This window comes from Lagopus leucura, unplaced genomic scaffold, assembly GCF_019238085.1.
Source record: "Lagopus leucura isolate 7727_CA_CO unplaced genomic scaffold, USGS_WTPT01 Super-Scaffold_100019, whole genome shotgun sequence".
Lineage (NCBI taxonomy): Eukaryota > Metazoa > Chordata > Aves > Galliformes > Phasianidae > Lagopus > Lagopus leucura.
In genome coordinates, this window is record NW_024962273.1 from 837,836 (window position 1) to 858,879 (window position 21,044).

The 21,044-nt window shown below is 45.7% G+C and overlaps 1 long non-coding RNA gene across 3 annotated transcripts; it reads left to right on the forward strand.

Annotated features, from left to right (window-relative positions):
* The first annotated feature begins 615 nt into the window (after nucleotides 1–615).
* Nucleotides 616–12,413, forward strand: LOC122183664. 3 transcript variants are annotated; one of them, XR_006180315.1, is made up of 8 exons: nucleotides 805–862; nucleotides 942–1,275; nucleotides 2,348–2,414; nucleotides 2,493–2,560; nucleotides 3,056–3,158; nucleotides 8,957–9,252; nucleotides 9,805–9,855; nucleotides 11,886–12,413. It is a non-coding gene; the product is annotated as an uncharacterized LOC122183664 (long non-coding RNA). The 3 variants fall into 3 exon arrangements; XR_006180314.1 differs by having other exon boundaries at nucleotides 616–1,275; XR_006180316.1 differs by lacking the exon at nucleotides 2,493–2,560 and having other exon boundaries at nucleotides 616–1,275.
* Nucleotides 12,414–21,044: the final 8,631 nt, after the last annotated feature.

A 21,044-nucleotide genomic window follows, 5' to 3' on the forward strand; every position in this document is an offset into this window, starting at 1 on the left:
ACGGATACTGACTTAAATGATAAAATATGTTAAATTATTAATTATAATTAATCTTACAAAATAGGCATAATTAGTTTAAGTACTTTAGATATTCTACTTAATACCGTTATGCATTATATGCAAGGTTGAAACATTTTACAAATACTGCCTCAAATGACAAATGCCAGCAGGTTCATCCCATCTGCAGCCCCCATAGGGTCAGAAGGGCCAGGGCCAGAGGGGCTCAGAAAACCCTTCCTGTTGTTGGGGCTGAGTGCGTGGTGGGAGGATTGGAGAAGCTTGTGAATGTCTATAAACGTGTTGTTACTGGAATGACTTGTTGCTGAGTTCAAACTTGTGGACACACCTGAACAGGTTGCCCAAGGAGGCTGTGGATGCCCCATCCCTGCAGGCATTCAAGGCCAGGCTGGATGTGGCTCTGGGCAGCCTGGGCTGCTGGTTGGTGACCTGCACACAGCAGGGGCTTGGAACTGGATGAGCATTGTGCTCCTTTGCAACCCAGGCCGTTCTATGGTTCTGCGATTCTATGAGTTGCTGCCTAGCACACAAGCAGCAGGAGAGCTTGAAAAGCCGCGGGCTTTGCAGGTTGCAAGATGCACCTTTACAACATTTGTCTCTCTGCTTGATAAACAGTAGAGTTGCCCCAGGTATAACACTGTTAGATAAAGCAATGCGCCCTCCAAGGCAGAGATATTTATAGTTCTGCTATTAAAACGTGCCTTACAGCTCATTTCTCTAACGTAATGTTGGCAAAATTAGGCTGAAATTACTGCGAAAACTGCTTCTCACCAGGTTCTTTTTTATAGTTCTGTCCTTTGATGAGGTCGGGAGTTGGCGGGGTCAGCTTTCCTCGGTCGCCGTGGTGAGTATGCAGCAATATGCAATAGAGACATAAGAGCCAATTCCAAAGTCACTTGGAAAAGTGTTTTTTCTGTTTCAAGATTTGTGGGAACAGAGTGGAGGAAGACATTCCAGGGTATTTTCACAAACCGGCTCACCAAGTGCTGAAACCCATGGCAGCGATTGGCAGCACCTCCCTGCCTCCTGGCGCGCCGCCCAGCTATTAATGGGCGTCATGAAAAATAGGAACGAGTTCACCTTGAAAACAGTCACATTATCAATGTTACAAAGGCTCTCTCTATTTTATTTTTAAATTGCTTGCTGTAAAAAGCAGACCAAAACGTGCTTGAAAGCATTATTTGTAGATTTTCTTGCTGCGTTTGGATGGAAGCTATAGAATGGACCGTAATCTATTGCTACTTACGTTCTTTTCTGGTAAGTGTAACCAATCATTCTTTTATTTTTTTTTAGCTTTTTATGAGCATTCACGTATGTATTCCAGTGCAATATGAAATCATGTATGTTGTAATGAGCTGTATGTGCATTGCAAGATGTGTGTGCATGCATCTAAGTAGCCATCTACAGCATCGTGTCTTCTTGGGGAACGCCAAGAAGCCAGGCTTGTGAGTCTGAAAATGCACTGTAGAACATAGGGGATTCAATCTGCCGTACATTTTTGTTTCCTATATAATGACAAAAAAATTAAATTATAGTGAGGAAGGCTTGAAGATAGGAAACTAAGTGTAGAAACATTGTACACGTGTACATTGGGAATCCCTTTAAATAATTCAAACTGTTTATACCAACACAATGTTTGAGGTGTTGGCAGTGCCAGGAGCATGAAAGAAGCTAAAGTGTGAGAGAAGTAACCTGGGGTGTAATTTATAATTAATACAATCAGATATATTGGGGCAGTGAGCACCAGAACAGCACTAGGAGAGAATTGTGGACATTGCTGGTTCGACAGGGAGTGCCTGGGGATGGGCTGGTGGGCTTCATTTGGGAACTTGGGGCAGCATCATGCCGTCAGGATACTGCAGAAAGGGGAGAAATGCTCTACATAATCGTTCCAATTTCCTAACTGTTGGGATGTGGAAATCACAGCATACTGGAGAATGGCTTTGCAGAACTGGTGAGCTTTTCAAATATTGTAAATGTGAGAATTCATGTTAGATATGCAGCTGATTTTTGCATGTTGAATAGATTAAATACTCGTGCAATTCTTGATGCAAGTAACCTGCAATAGGATGAGAGGCAATGGCCTCAAGTTGTGCCAAAGGAGCTTCAGGTAGGATATTAGGAAAAAATTTTCTTAAAGAGTGGTTGGGCAGTGGCACAGCTGCTTAGGGGGTGGGGGGTCACCAACCCTGAGGGTGTCCCAGACCTGTGGGGATGTGGCACTGAGGGATGCAGGCAGTGGACATGGGGGGGTGGGGTTGAACGTGGGGATCTCAGAGGTCTTTTCCAACCTCAAAAGGATTCTATGGTTCTGTGTTCACTTGTCCAGAATGGAACAAGGAGGCTGCTGTGTGCTGTGAGAGGAAGAGCCAACTGCTGCAAAACAGAGTGAGATGGTAAGATCTTTGGCTTGGGATGCTTTGGGCCAGAAAAGATGGTTTTGTTCCATGCAGTTTGTCTCCCCTTGTGTGCAGTGTCCCAGAAGGCGCCAGGAGATTCCTACCAGGAGCTTCCCTGTTCCCTCCTGCCTGGTGCTGAGCAGGTACCAGATCCAGTGTCCTCAGGTGCTGCCTGCTCACAGCCAGGCAAACTGCTAGCCCCTCTCCTTCCATTTCACCGGTGTCCTCTTGTTTCTGCTCCACGCCGTATTGCCTGTCTTCTCACCCTGTAGCAACATACGCATTTGAATAATGGAAAGGACACCTTAAATTACGTTGTCTGCAGATATTACTGGGACTCCCAGGATTTGCCATGCTGGATCAGAGCGCTGGTCCATCTCATGGGGCTCCTGCCCTGCAGCACCTGTGTGTGGTATGTGGCAGGGCTCACTATCCCAGCGCTCACAGGGAGCACCCCAGGCCCTGCTGAGGGCACCTGTACGCTCTCTTTCTGAGCTGCTACCTTGACATAAAATAGCTTTTCTCTCTTTATTAAACTCCCCATTAGATTTTCTTCCATTTTCCCAATTCTATTCCCCCTCCCTCCCCCATATTTACATTATTTTAATAGTTTGTTTTAACCAAGCTTGATTTTTCAGGTCGTCCTTTTACAGCATGAACCGTGTTATCAGGAAGATGCGAAATAAACATGACAAAGCGATACACTCCTTTAAAGCTGCCTTAATTTTACTGGGAACACTGGTGAGTGAGCCTGCAATGGCTGAGATGTCTGAATGTCTCTGCACACATGGGCGCACAGAAGGGCTGATTGTGATGTTACGTGTAACACTTCAGATCTTTTCTGAATTTTCTCATTGCCATTTCCGTCTCTTTTCATCAACCTTTGCATTGCTAAGCCTATCTCTGCTCTGTCAAACCGATGTCCCCTTGCACTTTAGCCCCTCCTATGGATACTGGTCCAACACCAACACAAGGCCCTGCTCTTTGCTAGCTGGGGTTGCTCTTCCCATCCATTCATTCTCTGCCTGTGCTTCGTAACACAGGCAGAGGATGCAGTGCTGAGCCAACTATGGGAAATAAAGAAGTGCAGAACTGTACTTTTTTCCTTGAAAAACGAGAGGATTTGCTCTGGTGAGGGCTGATGAGTGCTCAGGGGGCTTCTTTGCTGGAGTTCAGGTAGGCAGGGGCTCCTGGTATTTCTTTGTCTTCCCTGGAAGCAGATGGTCCAGTGCAGAGGGAATCAGCACAGCATAGAGCAAGGGACTCTGGCTAAGACCATGTGCAAACACATTGTAAGCTGTGCTTTCCTGGGGCATTAATCCATGAAGATATTAAAGAAGCTACCAGCAGCACGTCCCCACCAAGAGACCTGCTGGCAAGCCACGGTCACTGGTGCAGAGTTTTACACCCTGTTGTTTCCCATCAGACCCATTGCCTCCTCTGCTTGTGTGGGTCCTCATGTCTGCTGGGGATATGGTGAGATCAGGAGCACTGTGGAATTTTCCTCTAGAAAAAATACGTTGGAGCATTTTGTAACATAGAATGGTGTAACCATTAGAGAGCTGCAGAGGTACAAGTACACACAGGTGTTAATGGAGACACTGCCCATAAGGGATTCATACAACCCCAGATTCAAAAGAATGGTTCCTCTCCTATCCTGCCTGCTTGCCTTTGTATTTACATACATTTGTTATTTTTGTCTATCTGCAGCAAAAGCAAGACAATACCAGGCACTGTGTGAAGCTTTGCATGTGGTTGACCTGCTGTGCTCTAGGGGCTGCGTATGGTCAGAGTGGGATTTGAGAGCCACAGGAGGAACAGCACAAGCAGGTGTTTATACTACTTGCTTATCACAGACACAGCTTCAGCTACCCTGGGCTGTAATTTTAAGGGATTATTAAGTAGGAACTGTATGAAAATGGGGACTATGTACCAAAGTCCGTGGCTCTGGTCAGTATCCAAATTAGAAACCTGCAGACTTCAGGTGGGGCCAGCTGTGGGTTGTCTGTGAGCAGTGTTTGATCTCATGGCAGACTTCTCAATGAGATTCTCAATGGCAGAGACTTCTGTTCAACATTTTTGTTCCTTCCAGTCTCTCTTGTTCGTTTAGAGAAAATCCTCTTTCTCCTTGATAACTGCACATGATTGCCCAAACCCAGCTAAAACTTGAGTTAGACCAGTTCCTCCACAAACCAGATGTGAAACCAAGCATCTGACCTGATGTCACATTTGAAAATAGCAGGGCTGGAAGGAGGAGGCATGGCAGTGAGAAGTTTGGGTCTGTTTTAGAGGTCAGAGGCAAGCCCACTAACCTGCACTTGGCAGGTGAGTTGTGCATCGCTCTGCCTGCAGTGAGCAGGATGGGCTTGCTTCCATCCACACTGCCTTCCTTCCATCCTCGCTGCTTATGCCACTCAGCAGCCATGGGTAGGAGTGTGTGCTCAGCTCTTTGTTCTCGCCCAGCGGGAGGCAGGTTTTCCTGCTTCCCGTGTGCCTGGGTGCTCTTTAATCTATTGTTTGTCTTATAAAATGGCTGAATACAACAAAGATCTTTTGGTTTATTGAAACTGCCTAGGAAAAAAAAAAATTATTTAAACTAATACACAGAGGAATTCCTAAATCTTGGTTTCGTTGTGTTTTTTTTTTTGTTGTTTTTTATTTTATTTTATAATTCTGCATTACAGTACAGAAAAAAAAAAATCTGTCCTTCTGTCTGGCTAATGTTAGTTTGATGATTATACTAATATTAACTGCTTTACTTGAGTAAGCAAAGAAAAGGTAAAATACCAGTCAGACCAGCTGCTAATTCACAGAGTGTTGTACGACGGTTATTAAAAATACCCAAAAGATGTACCTTTGTGGTTCAGGCTTTTGAATTAGAAGCAGAATATTAATTTAGGCCTGAAGCATGATTAAACATTGTAAGGCCCCCTAAGAATTTTCACCAAATTTTCTTGGATTTCTCTTTATTGGGTCTTCCTCGACTGTGTTTAGCTCTGTAATTGCTTTGCTCCTTTGTTGATAGGCTAAAGCACAATGTGATTTTCTCCATGTCATAATATTTAAGAGGACGGTTCAATGTTCCGCATGTATGATGTGCAGCTGGGGCACACGGAGCCATGATGGGGGTGTGGGCTCTCTGTAGCTTTTCTTTTTCCCTTTCCCTTCCTTTTTTTTTTTCCTTCTTCTTTTTTTTTTCTCATTACTCTTGCAGTTCTGCAGAAGGAAGTCACAAAATTTGTCTGTGTGGGCAACAACCCAGTAAATGCAATATGTGTCTCTATGGGGAGAAAAGGAGCAGAACCTGCCCCAGCACCTCGTGCAAGGGGGGAACAAATCCATGCCCAAAGGCTCGTGTTATTTTGTATTTTTGTCCAACAAAACTGTATTTGGAGGTTTACTGAAAGTTTAGAAGGTTTCTAAAGCAGAGTTGTAGGAAATGTGTCCAGTTTTGGGCCCCTCACTGCAAGAAAGATATTGAGGCCCTGGAACGTGTTCAAAGGAGGGCAACAAAGCTGGTGAGGGGTCTGGAACACAGGCCATATGAGGAGAGGCTGAAGGAGCTGGGAATGTTCAGCCTGGAGAAGAGGAGGCTCAGGGGAGACCTTATTGCTCTCTATAACTTCCTGAAGGGAGGTTGTAGTGAGCTGGGGGTCGGCCTCTTCTCTCGTGTCATCAGTGATAGGAGCAGAGGGAATGGCTTCAAGCTACGGCAGGGGAGATTCAGGCTGGACATGAGGAAGTATTACTTTTCAGAAAGGGTGGTCAGGCACTGGAATGGATGCCCAGGGAGGTGGTGGAATCACCGACCCTGGGGGTGTTCAAGGAAAGACTGGATGTTGTGTTGAGGGACATGGTTTAGTAGGAGCTATTGGGAATAGGTGAACGGTTGGACTGGGTGATCTTTTAGGTCTTTTCCAACCTTAGTGATTCTATGATTCTATGATTCTATGAAATTCCAATCATAGATTAAAAAAAAAAGAGGTAAAAAATCCAACTGCTTCCCTGCTCTCCTCTTTTGGAGAATAACTTCAAAACCTTGGTTCGAGTTCCCTGTGGGGATTGAAGAGTTAAAATGTAATTGGTAAAATCCATTATATGTGTTATGAAAGGAAAAACATATTTGGCAAAAAACAGAAAAAAGAAAAAAGAAAAAGATCCCAGAGCGTGAAGAGGATGTCACTGGCATCATGAGACAGAGGAATAAAGAACAAGGTCTTCTCAGTGCCCAGCTCTGGGACACACAGAGCCAGGTTCTTGCTGGGTCCCTGGTGCTCCCTCAAGGGCAATGAGAGGGGGAAGGGCTGCGGTGCTGAGTGCTTGCAAGGCTTCCTGGGGAAAGCTTAGCCAGAAAGGAGGGGGTGCTGTCACAGGGGAATGCATGTATATCTCTCTGAGATCCTGAATTGCTTTGGAAGGCCTAGTATTTGGCTGTGGTTAGGTAACTTATGTATAGAACCACTAAAACTCTTAATGTGTCAGCAAAAATGCCTGCCTAGTTCTGTACCGTCAGGTAGAGATATTCAGACATAGTGATAACGTTACTCAAGAAGGTAATTATCATCTTCTACATGCATTGAGAAACACCTCCAATTCCTCATCATTTTTAAAGAGCAACATGGTTTGCTAAATGTACCAGAATTTCCCTTTTACACGATACAGAATCAGAGAGATCTATCTAATGAAAAAGGACCGTGCTGCCTCTGAGATGTGCCCCAAGGCCACCTTCGAGAGCAGGATGGGGATGACAGTCAGCAAAAGTCTGAAACACATTTTATTTGTGCCTCTTCAATGAATGTTGGGAAGAACAGCAAATCTGTGCTGACAGTGATGCTGAATATTGAGGCGTATCAACAGTGTGGAGAATGAGCTAGCTGTTCATTAAGAAATAATGATTTATGAAGACAGTAATGACAAAAAAAAAAACAAACATATTTTGAGGCATCGCATCCAAAAATCTTCTATTTAAATTCTTTATGAGAGAGGGAGGAAGAAAGGAAGGAGGAAGACATTAATTACATAGAGAAGAAATTTTTAATCAGAGGAAGTTTGATTTGAATCGGGATAGTAAAGGTTACAACCAAGCAGCAGAGTCTGCAGGAAGCACTGTGTGACATCTCAGAGCATCAAGGTAAAAGGTCACTGAAGCTCTAATCATAAACTCTCTAAAGCATTACTCAGAGCTTCTGTAACTCCTCCTGCAAGAGCAGTGGAAACAGAAATGACCAACAGACCTAGAGAACGGCCAGGATAACGAACTGAGCGGCGTCCGTGATTGCTGCGCTGCAGTGGCTTTAACTTTGTTCTCCATCAAGTCGGTAGCAACAGCGAGGATGTCAATATCAGCAGGGGAACTGTGCCCAAATTATTACACGAGGTCAGTAACGATCAGTGCTGAAACACAAAAAACCAGGCAACCCCAAAATGTGTTGTCCTGGTCGAGCTAGCGTAGAGCAGTCAGTGCATTAATTAGCGGTAACAGCAGAGCACACACTCGGTTTTCTGATTCAACAGAGCAATTAAAACCCCGCAGCTCCCCGAAAGCACCGGCTGTTAGCTGGGATTTGGGATCAGTTTCCTTTCAGACTTTCTCTGGCTGTGATTCATGCGAGTTTGGAGTCCCAGTTCAGTCATGTGATACCGAAAAATCACTTACAGTCTTGTGAATACGATTTGAGTATGTTCAAATTAAATGGGTGTTCTGATGCACTGTTTTCAAGTCTCCTAAGATGTGGGGGGCTCTTTGTTTAAAAGGGAATTAATTGCATTTCTTCTTCTAGCACAATGTTTGTAACCCTGCAGTTCTACCATAGCACCCAATGGGCTCCCTTGATGACACAGCCTGTTCCCCAAGGGCTGCCTGCTCCCATTTGCTCCCATTGATAGCTTACGTACAAATTCAGTTCAGAGCAATTGCGCCATAGATGACACAAATCAGACTATTGAGAGAAATACAGAAATTGGTGTTTTGAAGTCCTCAGTACAGCCTGAATGCAGTACTTCAGTAGGAAATGTGAAATACAGATTTCCCATTGCTGCCTTGCTCTAGATCAGCCCCCAGGAGCTCAGTCCACAGAGCTTCCCTGCTCCCTTCCTGTGCTGCAGGAGCTTCTGGCACAAACCAGGGATGTGAAAATATCCTTACATGCTATGGGCTAATGTGGTGGGAATCACAGAAACAGGGAACCATGAAGACTGGAAGAGCCCTCTAGGATCCCCAAGCCCAACCCCAGCCCACCGTGCCCTTCAGTGCCACATCCCCGTGGCTCTTGAAAACTGGATGAATCATAAAATCTTAGAATGGCCTGGATTGAAAAGGAGCACAGTGCTCATCCAGTTCCAACCCCCTGCTATGTGCAGGGTCAGCAACCAGCAGACCAGCCTGCCCAGAGCCACATCCAGCCTGGCCTTGAATGCCTGCAGGGCTGGGGCATCCATAACCTCCTTGTGCAGCCTGTTCCATTGATGGATTATGCCATCCTCCACACTCACTTGTTTTTAACTCTTACCACATATCCCCATTTTTGTCTTCTGTACAGTTGCTGTGCATTTCAGCCATGAGCAAGAGTTTATGCTGAAGCTGTGAGTTTTCCCAAGAAAGCAGAGGAGAGACGCGTGTACAGGATGCAAGCGCACAGTGAGTCCTGTCCTTGCTCTGCAAGATGAGCCATTTCCATTTCTCCAGTTGGTTTTGTCTCTGCTGGCTAATTGGGTCTACGTGGACGAGGTGGTGTCTTCAGCAGCTCCTACCACACTCTGGGGAAGGTTCCTGCATCCCAGAGGCAGTGCTGCCTTTGGGGAGGGCTCGTGGTGTGCAGCTCCGCTGTCCCAGCTGGTGAGTGCTACGAATAACAATGCCAATCGCTTGGAGTCACTGCAAACTCGCAATCATCCGCTTTCTGCATTATCATTTTTCCATATGGGAAGTGGAAAATCATTTTGAGTGTGTAGAAGCAGATAAGTATTCCGGTCCTGGACATTTTCTGAGCTTGTTTACCGAGCGCCCAGGCTCCAATCGCTCGATCTAATTGACCAGGAGCAGCGTGCAGCATCGCTCTGATTATTTTTGGAGTTATCTGCGCCGAGAGGAGCGCTGACTGCCAATGGGTGCTGACGTCCGTGCCCTTCCATTAGGGCCCTGGGTCTCCTGGCATTGCCCCAGCAGCACAGAGATGGGGCAGAGCCCAATGACCAGCCCCTGGGAAGTGGCACTCGAGTCTTGTTTTTTGGCTCGCGCTGCCCTGGTGATGGCACCTATAGAGTTGTTTTGGGCAATCTTGGGATTCATTCAAAAAAATTAATCCAAAAAACCAACCAAATAAATACGGGCTTGCTACATCCCCAGGAACCCCTCGATCTGTGTCATTTCAAGGTGCTTTATTTTTAGGTGTGGAAATAGTGGAGAACTGTGACCTATTGTACCACCTATAAATGAAAAGTAGGTACTAAATATTTTATTTTTCCCCACTGCTCTGTTTATTCTTCTGCCTCGCTTTTCAATCTTCATGCAAAGTTTGTGCATGAGTGTGTGTGTGCTTTCTCTCCAAGAGCACATACAGTATCGGTAACCGTGGGCTGGATTTAATAATTCAAAGTAATATGAAACCTTGCCGGTATGGAAATGGGCTTGTGATTGGCTCGATCTGCTAGCTAGATGGGATGAAAAATCTCATTTTTGGAAAAATAATCAAAGATTATCAGCTGCATCCAGGAATTGTTGGGGTCTCGCAGAGAATGGTCGCTTTCTCTGCACACATGCATTCAAATCCCCCCACAGACACACAAATATAATGCTTATATTCAGCATGCGCCCGAATATCTTTGTGTTTTACCCCTGATACCTGTCTCACTTCCTGGTTTTTGTGTTGCTTTTTTTCCAAGGTACTAGCAGAAGAATAAGGTCTGTGCATGAAGCTGATGCTCTAGTAATTGGTGTACAGAGGGAGAGCATTAACAGAAGCAAAATGTAGGAAATAACACAGGGCTGTGTCAGCTCTGCTCTTTCATCTCCTGCTCTCTTCATCACTCACAGAAATATATTTGTAGCCTCTTAAGATATTTAGCATTTTGCTACCAAAAAGAAGTATTCAAGGAATGTAACCTAAATTACAGCACAGAGAAACAACACGTAGATATGTACATATATATACTATAGGTGTTAGGTATGGATCACAGAGGAAAAAAGGTATCTTTAGCAGAGAGCAATGCCCTTCACTTGGAAATACTCCGGCCATCATATTTCAGAGGAAAAATTAAAACAGCTTAAAAGTTCTTAATCCGGTTAAGGTCCTCAAAATCCACTCTCTCTGCCCTTTATAATGCCTTCATATATATGTATATGAGCATATGTAGATGCATGTAGATATGAGCAATATATATACGTGTTATTTTTCCTACCTCTTATATAAATATAGATATAGAGCATCATGATTGGAATTCCCAGGGGGTATTTTTGTGGAACTTCAGAGCGAATGTGGCTGACACTTGTTCTTTGTTGCCCTTGGGCTACCGGTTTGATCACCGACCGAATGGATTTATCCGTGTCAGCAGAAGGAATTTTTCACTCTTGTCGTGCGGAGATTTTACAAACCTTTCTCATGTGTAAATGAAGTGCAAGAACGTTCAGGTGCTCGGCGTTTCAGCCGGCTTTGGTGAGGCAAAGAGGAAGGTGCCAGCAGGTAGAAGGGCTGAGAGCTGACGTCTGAAACCCTCTTTTATTGAGCGACTCCGGGAAACACGCTGCAGTCGAGAGGCCTGATTTGTTCTGAGCATGGATAGCAGGCGCATGGAACGCCAAAGAGCAACGCTGAAATAATTGGTACGAGGATAGAGAAGCTTAATTTTGATGAAGCAATTAGCGGTTGTTTCCTGATTGCTCTTACTACTGTGAAGAGGAGGTGGAAAAGATCGTGTCACCTCCATCAATTCCAAACCATCTCAGGGCTCTTGAGACCTTTTGCCCCAGGATTGGGCACCAGTGAAAGTTGCTTTGAATTTTTTTTTTTAGAAAGTGTATTCTCAAGAAGGTTAAACATAAATTAGTCATAAAGCCGACAAAAGAGAGAGGAAAGGACGGGGCTGGATGATTTTCATCCAAATCTCTGTGTTTTCAGACTGTTAAATTTGGGGAAAAAAAGAAAAAAGCAAAAAAAAAAAAAAAGCAACACCCCACACCAAAATAAAAGAAGATCTGAATTCTTCTTCTCCTTAAAATAAAGATAATAAAAACCCTTTGGAAAGCAGCGCCGTTTATAACCTCAGACATGAATGTGCCATGTAATGCTGCAGATCTGAGCGGTGTTTAAGACAACAAAGTGCTATTTGATAGCGTAGCCTTTCTGTGGAACAGCTCCTCTTCCTGCCTTTGATGTCCGGATGGTTTATTTAATCAATTATTAATCAAAGTTGTGGCATTCTTCTTATATATTTAGGTAAAAAACTAAAAGACGCCTTTTCTTGCTTAAATAGAATGCGGAAACACTCGCTTTTGAAGACGTACAAAAGACATATTTGGAGAGATTCCAGTTTCGAGTGCGCCGAGGAGCAAGGAGGAAGAAATGCCCGTTTCTGAGCTGCGCTGAGAGCACGAACCGCTCGGCTCGGCCGCCTCCGTGCAACAAAAGCACTACAAATAATTAGATTAGTGTTTCCCTGGCACAGGTGCTGAACCCGACACGGAGCAGTGCCACGGAGCGGGGCGGGCAGCCGGACAGCGCGGAGCATCGCGAGCAGTTGGTAACATTTGGCAGCTGAACAGAGAAAAAAATGACTGCTAGGGAAATCTCAACCGCCGCTAATTAGCAGCAATGAACTGTGGGTAAGGACAGTACATTTTAATGTGAGAAGAATTTTACAATAACCACCACACTGAAAGAAATGGAACGAAATGCTCCCTAGCTGACCCTTGTGGCAATCTAAGCTGCATATTGCAATAATCCTGTAAATTACTATGCTTTTTTATACAGTAACTTGGAGTTAATTAGTAATTTAACATTCCTCTACGCTATTAAATGTCTTTCTTGCATTATATTATGTTGTTTCATGGTCTTACCTTAACACTAATGGGGTTTAGTTATATTTTCTCAAAACAGTAACAGTAAAATAAAACCGGGATGGAAAATTAATTAGCTCTCTTTTACCTCTGATTTACCTGTCGGTAACAATTAGGCAACTAGGCTGGGCACTGCTGGGGCATGGCGGGGCTGGGGGAAACAGGGAATTTGAGGCCAGGCAGGAGCTGGGTGTGGTGGTGGGACGTAATGGGAGCTGATGGGACGCAGTGGGACACGATGGGATGCAATGGGATGCAACGGGATGTGATGGGATGCAATGGGATGCAATGGAACGCAAGGAGACGTGACGGGATGCAGCGGGACGCAATGGGAGACGATGAGATGCAATGGAACGTGATGGGACACAATGGGACGCGGTGGAACACGTTGGCACACGATGGGTGGCAGTGGGACGCTGCTGACAGAGCAGTGGGGAGGTGTCCCCAGGGCGCGTGCGCTCAGCGAGGATGGAGCTCGGCACTGCTTGAGCCTTCCTCTGCCCCCTCCCTGCAGATGCACAGCTCCGTGGGCTAATTAAGCTAACCAACAATGACGGAACCTGTGATCTGAGGGAAAGTTTTGGCTATAATTACGGGGGCATCAGGTGAAAGAGTCTCCTCTAGATGAGTCCCGCACAAATTAAAAGTCGGAGCGCTTTTTCTCTCCCTTTCTGCTCGCCGGCCATCTTCTAAGCCGCAATCTTTGCTTCGTTTTGCTTGCTTTGCTCCTTGGTTTGGAGCTGCCATCTTCTCAGCTCCGTGGGATCGATGCGGGCACCACAGCAGAGAGGTTTGGTGGGATGGGCCTGGAGGAAGGGATGGTGCACTTGGAAGGGCTGAATCCAACACAAAACGCTTCCAGAGGACTTTGTCTCTGGGGGCTCCTGCTAAAAGCAGAGCTGCTACCATTTAAAACCCCATTCTTTGCAGCTGGATTTGAGCATCCATAAAAAATTCATCCGTGCTTTAAGAGATTTCTGCTTTTCTGTCCTCTCCATTGTTAGACAAATTGAAGTGTGCACTCTGAAGGAGTGTGGCAGTGAACTGAGAATTTATTTACTCATTCGATTCTAATATTGAGAGAATCTGCTCTCCCCGTTCAAAGGGTAGAGCAACAATGCGAGTGACATCGGGTCAGCGGCACTTCACAGCTACCTGTGAGATAGAATTGTTCTCCTGGCAGATAGGAAGTGACTGAAACCTCTTTTTCTCATCAATGTCTATTATGATTGATGGCTCTATGGTCACACTGAATATGCCCTTTTTAAATAATTCACGATGTCATCATCATAGTACTAGTTTATAACTAGCCTGTTATTTTTACCTTTGTTCATTCACTAACAGGAGATTCGATAAATTAAGCACTGTGGATTTCGGTAGCATTAGGGCTGACTGAAACCTTCCTTTTCCTTTATGTTTTCTTCTTTCTTTCTTCTTTCTTTCTTGCTTTTTTTTTAAGATGAAGCCTTCTCACACGCTGTACCAAAGGTTTTTAAAAAGCCACAAGCATCAGGTATGATGATTCACTAAAAAAACAGCTTACCAAATCAATATATTCTCTTGATGACATTAATTAAAATATAAACAAAGTACCAAAATAAGGCAGCTGCCGTAACTTAGCTTGGATTGCAGTTCATCTATCATTCAGAGAGCAGCAAGGATGCATTTCAGTCATCACAAATGCACGCTGTGGGTTCAGCACGAGAACTGGTCGTTAATTGATGCCGAATATTATTCTTGGAGTGCACTGGAAACAGTCCAAGTAGAAGGTGCTCAGTTTGGATAGCAGAATGATTTTAACAGTGGCTAATGGATAAAATATTTAATAGTGTACTTTGCAAATCAGGTTTTATTTGTTTTACTTGGAAATTGGGCTTAGTGAGTTCTATTAGAGGGTAGCTGAGCGTTTATCTTCTTAACTGTAGAAATGCTGCTGATAATTAGTGGATGTTAGGAATCACCAGATATGTTTCTTTGCCAGGTCTTTGTAATTAGAAGGCTTTATGCAACTCTCACGTTGCTTGAATTATTTTTTGTTTAACAGCTGTAAATGTCTACTTTGTTCCAAAGCCCTTTCTGTCCCTGGCCCTTGGGCTGTCCTGAAGCAGCATGGATGTGCCCACACTGGAAGCAGGGCCCGAGCAGCCATGGGAGGACGTGCTGCTGGACAGACATGGGAGGCACCAGTGGATGGATGAAGCTGCCCTGGGGAGAGGATGGGCTCAGCATGTGACAGTGCAGACGTGGCTGAGCTCGAGATCCTCACACCTGGACATGGGAGCAAGAAACCTGAGCCTGCTGTGGGTTGAAGAAGTCTGAAATTACATTCTTGGTGCCATACCAGGTCTTCTGATCCCTGGGATTTTTCACTGATGTCACTAAGAACGTGAGTACCACCTGTGTCCTTCAGGTGTGTACCTGAGATGGCTGCGCCTTGTAAACCGCAGCTGGGTGACTGTTGGCTCTTCAAATCTCAGGATATATGCCCGAAATCTTTCGTAGTTTCTTAACTTTTTCTTCCCAGTAAGAAGCAGCTGCCTCTACAAAGACTGAGCTTTCGGAGATGCTCAAAGATGAGGCCTCACAGGAGAGGAGACGATGCTGTAGTCCTGCAACTCCCTTTAGGACCCCATGGTAGTAATTAATAAGAAGTCAAGTTCTCAACTAGCTGTGACAAATTGGAAAGCTGTGAATTTGGAGATAAGAGCGGAGGGTCACAGTTTATTTGTAACTGGGTTATCTAATCGTAATAAGCACTTACAGCAAAAAGCATCATAAAAGAAAATAGTACGGTACAAGAACCTGGGAGTAATTGGGTTTTCCCACACAAATAAGATCCACATAGCAGAAGAATTTCCCTTTGAAGCAGCTGTTATAAATTTTGGGTCCACAGTTTCCATTAGCCCCTCATCATTACTGGTCCATTGCAAAACAGATAAAATGCATAAAGCATTGCCAACATTTGATATCGTAATCCTATTTGGTTTTATATTTCCTAATGTTTCTCAATGTGGCCATAAGAATGGACAAAATCACAAGAGGGATAATGCAACATTTCGTTCCCTTTCATGAAAATATTGTAATGAGGTTTTTTAATTTTTGATTTTTCATTATTTGGTGATTAGCTTTAAAGATGTGTCTAATTTTGTGCACCATCAGCTTAGAGATTTAAATGTAAAAAATGACAAATTCGTTCACATGGATCGTAGTCTTTAGGAGAATTTCTTCCTTCTGCTTGGAAGTGAGGGTGGGAATGGAGGAACAACAAAGTAATAGGGACAATAATGGTTTAATTTCTGGGGCAGGAAACAGAAAGGTGAAGTGCTGACTCTGCAGCAGGTAACTGCAAACCTTCTGTATCAGCACTGCAAGATTGCTGGGGTTTTGGACAAAAGATTTGGACTTGATTTGATTTCTGTCCAGCCTTTGGGAGCTGGACTTTGCGAGCACATCTTCCCTAACAGGGATACTGCTGCAGCAGCAAGCTGGGAAAATTAGCCTGAGATTTCAGAAGCAACAGTATTATTTCTCTTCCCTTTTTCCTCGTAGGCATCAGCCTCTATGCAGCTCCAAAAGGGCAAGAGGGCTTCCGATGCTGGTGTCAGGAGAATTGTTCTTCTCATGGCACATCTCAGCCAGGTGGGTAACAAATCACAGGACCCTATGTGGCATTTCGAGGCATTGCACAGGACTCCCAAATGTTGATGGGAGGGATGGGATCCATTGCTTTATGGGTGAAGCTTACAGCTAGCCAGCCTGACCCAGGGCTGCCTGGGGAAGGGAGGGAAGTTTGGTTTGGTGAGGCTGGAAATAGCAGAGGTTGTAGGCAATTGCTTCCAACTTGTGGCCCATGCTCATTCTCTAAGCCATCCCTAGCCTGGACCTCCAGGGACATCCCCTGGACCTCCATGGCTGTGTCACAGCCTTGCAATGACAACATCTGCACCATTTGTAAATCTCTTTTCTACTCTTTTTCCATCCAGTCTTTAGCAAGGCCCAGACCACAAACAATTCCCAGTTTAGGCTGAGCTTTTCCATGGTAGAAATACAGATTGAGGGCTGAATCCTTGTTTTGAGCACCGTCCTGGAGGGGACCATCAACATCTGCAAGAGAATGATCATAATTCTGCAAATCTACCTCATGCATATGGGATAGGCACATATATATGTGTACCACAGGTAGGAATGTGACATACATACCCCATTCAAAATTAGTCAGCTTACCCTAAGGAGAGATTTATCCGTAATAAAGAGCTCTGGATAATGAAGTTTAAACAAACACCATATTTCTAATAGATCTCTTGTTTGTTCTAGGCAGCAGCAAATCTTATGTCCCATCAGCTTGCGGTAGGGACACCTCCATCCCGAGCCACTGGGTGCCATGTGTGCCTCTGGCCATGCCAGTGGTGATGCACTGTGCCAATGGCGATGCTTGGTGCTTCTGGGGACATTCAGTGCTGTGAGGACACTCTGTGCCATTGGGGTTGCTTGGTTATTGGGAATGCTTGGTTTCAGTGGAGACATTTGATGCCATTGGAGACATTTGGTGCCATTGGGGATGGTTGGTGTTATTGGAGATACTTGGTGCCATTGGAGACATTTGGTGCCATTGAAGGTGCTTGGTGCCATTGGAGACATTTGGTGCCATTGGGGATGCTTGGTGCCATTGGGGATGCTTGGTGCCATTGGAGACATTTGGTGCCATTGGGGATGGTTGGTGTTATTGGAGATATTTGGTGCCATTGGGGATGCTTGGTGCCATTGGAGACATTTGTTGCCATTGAAGGTGCTTGATGCCATTGGGGATGCTTGGTGCTATTGGAGATATTTGATGCCATTGGGGATGTCCGGTGCCCCGGGACAGCAATCACTGAACTCCCCCACCCGTGAAAAAATCTCTTAGGTGGGGCTGTGGCGTCTGGATCAACGTCTTTAGTTTATGAAAATTATAATTATTTTGATTTTTGTTCCCAGACAGCTTGAAATGTTGCAAAACTCTGCAGGTGCTCTCTGTTATAACAAAACCCCGGAACAGATGGCACAAGGTACCAGGCCAGCTCAAGGGATTAAACGCAAGGCTTTTGAAATTTAAAATTAAAGCCGGGTGATCTTGGGAAAATGTGCCTGCCAAGCAAGCGCTTTTAAAAAAAAAAAAGTTCTCCAAGTTCTGCATGCAAGCTGATTTAAATTCAAATGAGTCAAAAATTGGGCACTTTAAAAGTGCTTAAGAGAGGATTAAAAAAAAAAAAAAAAAAAAGGAAGCAGACGCATTGCTTGTTGCTGCAGCCCGACTGTTTGTGCCCGAAAGCAGGTTTGCTCTTCTCTCTCCCCATGGTGCTCCGGCAGGTCTTTGGGTGAGCGCTCCCCGGATGTTTTCTCCCCTGTGCCCGCTGCTCGCTCACAGCACGACCTGTCCCCACTCACAGCAGGACCTGTCCCCACTCACAGCAGGACCTGTCCCCACTCACAGCACGACCTGTCCCCAAAGGGTCGCGCACACGTCGGAGCTGCTGCCCCAACCTCGGGGCGGAACTCAGGAATGCAGCAGGGAAGCGATGCGCGGTGTGCCGCAGTGCCGTCGTGCAGGCGGGGTGATGCCGAGTGCCCCTCGTGGTGCCCACGCTCCAGATGTCCTCTTTGTTTCAGCCGCATTGTTTCCCCTGCCCAGAGCAGTTCCAATTTCCCATTGGCACGGGACGCTGTTTTCTGCGTATTTTTGAAAATGGCTCTTAATCGCGAGCCTAGCGGGGGCATTGAGGCTCACAATGAAGAAAAAGCCCACGGGGTGAGAAAGCGGCAACCTCGGGGCTTTGATGGCCTTGTTGGCCCGAGCCCGGACTCCAGCAAGCAGCGGCTACAGCTCCATTCAGCACCGAAAGGGCTGGCAGGTCCTGTGACGCTGGCCGGTGTTTGCGAAAGCCTTTGTTAATGTGTTAGATAACCTATTAATCACAACTTCTATATTCATATGCAAAACGTGCCCGGAGGACAATTTAAGCGCTGATTGCGGCGCTTTCTCTGTTTGCGTTCCGCTCCCCCCACGTGAAGCTCCCGGCCGGGTTCGGTGCGGGTCTGAACGCGGTGTGGTCGCGGCCCCGAAAGGGTGCTCTTATTTTCCTTAGTGATCCCCGTCTCGTCTTGTCATCCTAAAGGTTTGTAAGGACTTTAATTAGGTACGCCGGGTAGGGAGACGACAGGGAGCAGCCCTTTCCACGCCCAGACACTTGATGGAGGATGATCACTTTGGCAGGTACAGGCTGGCAAGATGAACCGGTGTAAATTAACTAGGAAAGGTTAAATTAGAGTAAAATGAGGATTGCAGACAAATCTCGGAAGCCGAGTTAATCCAAAGCAGGGCCGTAGGCTGGCTGTGCTGCTGCATCCTCCAGGTCGGGGCTGCAATGGGGGGCCGTTCCACGTGGGGCAGCGGGGAAAACTGTGCCAACGTGGTAGCAAAGCATCAACGGCGATGAATCCGAATTATTATGCTCTATGCAGCGAGGCTTATTAGCTATGGATTGTTCTGGATTGCTTTTTAGAGCTGTAAGCAAACAGAGACTGATCCTACCTTTTTTGTGTTTTGTCAGGACAACTCTTTGTTTCGGTATTCAGTTACGGGGTTCATTAGGTGGAGGTACCTTTGTATTTCATCTTTCCTTTGCAGTGTGACTTTGCACACGAGGAAGGACCTCCTGCCCACCTGGGTGCCTGCAGCCCAGAGATGCCCTTTGCTGCATGCGGTTGGGGCGCATCGCCGCGTTTCCAGATGGAGACCTTCTGCACCCCCGGTGCAGCCAAAGGCATCACCTCGACGAGGGGTGTGGGAAAATGCTCTGAGGTCCCACAGCACCATTTTATCACAGCTATAATGGCTGGGAAAATGTTTGTAATTTGTTTGGCAGCCGTTAATCTACCCCTTTGTTCGAGTGTTTGGTATTGAAGTGTTTCTTCAAGGACTTCGCGGTGGCTCTAGATATTTTCCTCCATAATAAGGATTATATGGCACGTAATCCTGTGAAAAGATACAGTAATTAATTTGAAAATTGCTGAGGAGTCGATAAGTATTTAAAGCTTTAATGACATGCAGTCCTGTCATTTTTTTTCTATTCTCTCAGCTGGGCACACTGTGTCCAAGCACACAGCATGGCAGCCCCCTGCCCCAAGCTGCCCCCAGCAGCAGCAGGCACCGCACAGAGCGCAGGGAAGTCACTCTTTAAAGCTCTGGAGAGATGCAGTGCATTTATCAGCTGTGAGTGGATATCATTGTGTTTATAACAGAGTGGAGGCACCATGCAATTTTGCTCTTGAAATTGGTTTATATAGATGACTGGTTGCTGTGAAGTGTGTGTCAGAGTTGCATGCAGCGGTTATGAAGTAGTACAATTGTCATCGCTTCTTACATGGTTGTTGAGAAGAGCTTGAGAGCCCGGCTCAGTCAGCTGTTGAATAGATAACCCAACACAGTTAACGTGGCATACATTGTAAAGAATTACATGCCTGCTACAATGAGCTCTGGGCCTTTGGTCTAGATAATAATCCTGGTGGGTGTACCACGTGTGCGGCTGTCTGATCGCTCAGATATGACTGACGAAACATAAAGAAAAATGTCAGTCGCCGAAAAGAAAAATGCTGCTGGAAGTTTGTTTAAGGTTCACGTTAACAGCAGAGCTTTTGGATTTAACCCCGACGCTCCCGCAGCCCCGGCTGTCGGCTCAATGCATCGCTGTGGGTGGGCTCTGTTTGGGCCGTGCTGGGCTCTGCTGGCTGCAGTAAGGGCCCAGCCATCCCTCTGTGCTTCGTGCTGAGTGTGGTCCCCTTGTCACTTCCCATTTGTGACACATGAGCCTAACGCCACTAAAAAGGGTGAATGTTCGCGACTTCTTAAGTGCCATGGCAGAACTCATTTCCCTGAATTGAAGCAAGCCAGAATAATCAAGCTGGCAACGCGGACCGGACTGCAGAAGTGGTAATTAATACTGCTAGCAAATTAGAAAAAAAAAAATAAAATATATATATATATAAGGGAGAGATTTGCTGTGCAAAATTCACAGCGCTTCTGTGCACCGGGAGGCGGCTCTGTCAGCGCACCGGCTGTGGGTTGGTGATTCATCCTCAGGTGCTTTCACTGCGTGGAAGGGATTGTTGGAGAGTTGCTTTCATTTGTCTGAGTGGCTGAAGCATGAAGCTGGCCAGGGAAGTGTTGTCCCATCAAGAATCCCAGCTTGGCAAGCTTGTTCTTGATGAAATAGAATTGCAGAATCAGAGGCTCATAGGATGGTGTGCGTTGGGAGGACCTCCCAGCCAGGCAGGTTGTGGGCATCCCACTCAAGCTGTGACCACAGAGCAGCAGCAGTGCCTGTGCCATGGCAGCCATTTGGGAATGGGAAACTCCTGCCCCAATCCAACCCCACACGCTGCTTTAAGTCCTTTTTTCTTCTTGCACAGCAGCAGTCATGGCACCAGTAATACCTCCATGACACAGCAGGACACTCAGTGCTGGGTTTGGGCATTTGCATTTTGATTTAAAAATTGGAGCTGAGCAGCAATCTGAAAAAAATCTATCAAAGACAGTAAAT